The sequence below is a fragment of the Nannospalax galili genome, unplaced genomic scaffold (genome assembly GCF_000622305.1).
Source record: "Nannospalax galili isolate Female #2095 unplaced genomic scaffold, S.galili_v1.0 scaffold410, whole genome shotgun sequence".
NCBI lineage: Eukaryota > Metazoa > Chordata > Mammalia > Rodentia > Spalacidae > Nannospalax > Nannospalax galili.
Genome location: NW_008329143.1, coordinates 719555 through 724131, shown reverse-complemented (window position 1 = coordinate 724131; position 4577 = coordinate 719555).

Sequence of the window (4577 nt, the reverse complement as noted above, 5' to 3'; positions counted from 1 at the left end):
GTGAGGGAGGGGCGGCGGGGTGGTGGCGGCGGGGGGGGGGGGGGGGGGGGGGGGGGGGGGGAGAGAAGAGAGAATCCCTCGAGTTAAGGAACATAGGGCAAAGTTTTCCCTAATCCCCTTGTATCTGACCTCAGCTTCCCTTCAGTCTGGATTCTAAGACTGGTTAGCCCTGGTAAGGGCCAGCATTTTTTTGCTTGGCTCCTGCCTGAATCAATCCCATGTGTCCAGGCAGCTGAGGAGCAGGCACCCTCATCGCTTAGAACTGCCTCCAGCTGAAGGCTCCCAGCTGGGTGTCCACTCTTTCAGGCAGCAGAATATTCCAGTGGGATTTGTAAGTCCTTTGTCTCATCCGCGCCTCTTTATATAGAGGAGCAGAGCATGGAGTCTCAGCAGATTCAAGGAGAAGGTGGCACAGCTCTGGAGGAGGCTCTAGGGAGACAGGCGTTGTCTGGTTTTGCTAAATTCCAGAAGCAAGACACTTTGCCAAAACTGCCAAAAATAAAAAGGACTGTCTAGACACTCACATATTAGAGGCTGTAATGTGAAGAGCCACCCGACCCTGACGTCATCAATTTCGTCTTCTATGGCAAGATGAAGGGGCTCAGTCATTCAATAAACAAGGGTTGTGAGCTTGTGGTATGCCAGCCTGTGTTTTCAGCACCTGAGGGTGTGTGGTGATAAGGCATAAGTGCTAGGTCACTTTAGGTAGTGACAAATGCAAAGATGAAATAAATCTAGAGGGAAGTGATCAGTGGACTGAGACAGAGACATGATCTGAGATATCTCTAAGAACGTGAGGCTAGCCAGGAGTGGTGGAGCATGTCTTTTATCCCACCAGAGGCAGGAGGATCTCTGAGAGTTCAAGGTCAGCCTGGTCTGCATAATAAGGTCCAGGCCAGATGGGGCTACCCAGAGACCCTGTCTCAAAAAAACCAAAAAAAAAAGGTCAGCGCCTATGTCAGCTTCACTTTCCACAGCCAGTTAAAGGTCAGTTGTGGGCTGAAAGAAACTAAATGGAAAATTCCATAAATAAACAATTCATAGGGTTTAAATTGTATATTAGTCTGAGTAACATGATGAAATCACATGCCATGCCAGTCTGTCCCACCCCAAACATGACTCATGCCTTGCTCAGTGTGTCCATGCTGTATATACTACTTACCTGTTAGTCTCTTATAAGATGTTCTAGGAGAAATGGCAGTTCTATAACGGTTACAATAGGTTCTGATAATTGTTCTTAATATTATATATTGCTAAGTTCTTTTTTTATTCTTTTTTTTTAATGTGTACAAGTGTATTGCCTGCATGTATGTGAGTGCACTGGTGTCGTGCAATGCTGTAGAGGTCAGAAGAGGGCTGTAGATTCCCCTGGAACTGGAGTTAAGGACTGTTTGTAGCCGCCACGTGGGTGCTGGGACTTGAACCCAGATCTTCTGCAAGAGCAGTCAGTGCTCTTAACCGCTGAGCCATCTCTCCAGCCCCGTATATTGCTAATTTCTTTTTTAAAAGGATTTTATTATTTTTATGTGTATGAGTGTTTTGCTTGCTTGAATATACATAAAATGCTTTTGGAGGCCAGAAGAGGGTATCCTATCTCCTGAAACAGGAGTTATGACTGCATGTTAACTGCCATGTGTTATCCAAAGATAACCTTGAACTTCTTTTTTTAAAAAACATTTTATTTATTGGGGCTGGAGAGATGGCTCAGCAGTTGAGAGGATTGACTGCTCTTGCAGAGGACCTGAGTTTGATTCCCAGCACTCACATGGCAGCTACGAACCGTCCTTAATTCCAGTTCCAGGGGAATCCGAAGCCCTCTTCTGACCTCTGAGGCATTGCACGACACAGGTGCACTCACATACATGCAGGCAATATACTCATACACATAAAAAAATATATATATTAAAAAACATTTTATTTATTATTTTTATTTTTTAATGTGTATGAGTGTATTGCCTGCATGTAAGTGCCCCTGTGTCATGCAATGCTGTGGAGGTCAGAAGAGGGCATCGGATCCCCTGGAACTGGAGCTACAGAAGGTTGTTAGCCACCATGTGGGTGCTGGGAATTGAACCCAGGTCTTTTGCAGGAGCAGCCAGTGCTCTTAACTGCTGAGTCATCTCTACAGCCCCAGCCTTGAACTTCTGATCCTCCTACCTCTGCCTCCTGAGTGCTGGGATTACCAATGTGCACCACTGCATCCAGCTGGGGATTAAATGCAGGGCTTTGTGCATGCTAGGCAAGCATTCTACCAATTGAGCTGTGTTCGTAGCCTGCTTAATACATGTTAAAATGCCAAGGTAAGTCCTCTTCCCAGTCCAAAGTTGTCTGTTTATGCCTTTCCTGGAGAATGAAATAAAAATACAAATCCTCTGTAAGATCGAGTACATGGTTCATCTTGTCTTTGCAGAACATTAATACCCCTGTCAGGCAGGAGGAAGGCTGGAGCGCTGATCCCAACTGCATACCTTGGTCTCCTCTGATTCTACAATCACCCTAATATACACTGGGTTCTAACATATTATTTACATTTTAAATTTTTGTTTGGTTTCTTGTTTTAGACAAGGACACTGAAAGGTAGAAAGCTTGGGTACCGGGCCCAAGGTCACACAGCTAACAAGGGACAGAACTAGGATCTGATGCCGAGTCTGTCTGATTCCAATTCTTTCCATGTGGTCTACTGTAGGACCAGTTTGGCACATTGAGGAGGCCTTAGGAGCACCAAGGCTCTTTGGACCCCTATGGGGGTCCACTGACTAACTCAGACCATGAGGGTGTGCTGGGCATAATTAGGTTCAAGTGCAGCTTTGACCCCAAAGGTCAAAATTTAATGACGCTAAAGAATCTAATGAAGAAAGAGGGAGTGCGGGTCCTGAGATAAACAAGCTCATTATCTGGCCACAAACCAATTAGAGTGAACAGGAAGGCAGCACTGATGCATCTGTCTGGGCTCTTTTGATGGGAGAAAATGACAGTGGCTATCAGTGTCCCATGAAAGAACACCCAGGAACCAAGTCCCTCATGACAAATTATTTTTTAAATATTTTTATTTATTATTTTATGTATATGAGTATATTGCCTGTATGTGTGTAAGTGCACCTATGTTGTGCGATACCTGTGGAGGTCAGACGAGGGTGTTGGATACCCTGCAACTGGAGTTACAGACGACAGTTCTTAGCTACCATGTGGGTGCTGAGAACTGAACCTGGGTCCTCTGCAGGAGCAGTCAGTGCTCTTAATCTCTGAGCCATCTCTCCAGCTAGAAATTAATTTTTTAAAGATTTGTTTTTATTATTTTTGTTTATATGTATGTGGGGGGGTGTGCATGTGAGTGCTGGTGCCCAAGGAGGTCAGAGGTATTAGATGCCCTGGAACTGGTGTTATAGGCAGTTCTAAGTCACCCAACATGGGTACTGGGAACCAAACTTGGGTTCTTTGCAAGAGCAGTATGTACTGAGACATCTCTCCAGCCCTAGAAATTCTAATGATTAGTGAAATCCTGCCCCTGCTGTCTTGGAGACTGTTACTCCCTACAAGGCTTGGGGAGGAGGGGATAAAGGACACCTATGTTTCCTGCATGACCTCTGGCCCATCATTCCAGGATTGTGTGTGCCACCCAGGACTCTTCCAGACCTCTCAACTCTAAAGAGAGTCACATAGGGAAATAGCTTTTGTAAGGTTGACCTGCCTGGTTGCTCAGGACTGTGCCAGGAAAAGGCTGGGACAATATTTTCAGTGGCTGCTCATAGGAAGAGCCTGGCCATCAAGCACAGTCAGTTGGCTCAGTCTCACAGGATCACAGAGAAGAATGTGACCTACCTCGTGCTTTCCGCTTTGGTGCTGGATGGTGAGTACGCCAAGTGGGAGCTGACTCCTACTACACTCTCTTATTGCTATGGTTTCTACTGGGTTTGCATGAATGGACTCAGATGGACTGGCAGCTCATTATAAGCTCATGATGAAGAAGCGGGCCATTTAGAAGAGTACCTTTGGAGTCATAGGTCTGGCTTCTAGGTACCAAGCTCTGGCTTCCACATCTGTAGGATGTATGGTTGTGAGGATCCAATGGTACGAAGCAACCCTCAGGATGAGTGAGTGATATTTCTACAGCTACAACCAGTGGCTGGTGTAGGATTTTATGTTTCAATGGGGACTTTGAACTTTTTGTTGTCTGTTTGAGACAGAGTCTCCTTGTAGCCCCAGCTGGCCTGGAACTCACTATGTAGATGACCAACCTGGCCTCAATCTCACAGAGATCTGCCTGCATCTGCCTCCTGAGTGCTGAGATTAAAGGTGTGCGCTACCATGTTTGGCTCAACTTTGAACTTTATTTGAGGGGGCAGGGTGTCACATATCTCAGGCTGGCCTTGAACTCGTGATGTAACCAGGGGTGACCTTGAACTTCTGATCTTCCTACATCTACCTCCCAAGTGTTAAAATTAGAGACTTGTACCACCATTCCTATTTTATACAGTGCTGGGGATTAAACCCAGGGCCATGTGCATGCTAGGCAAGCAGTCTACCAACTGAGCTACACCACAAGCCCAGGAAGGAGAAAAGCTTTTTGTTTGCTTTTA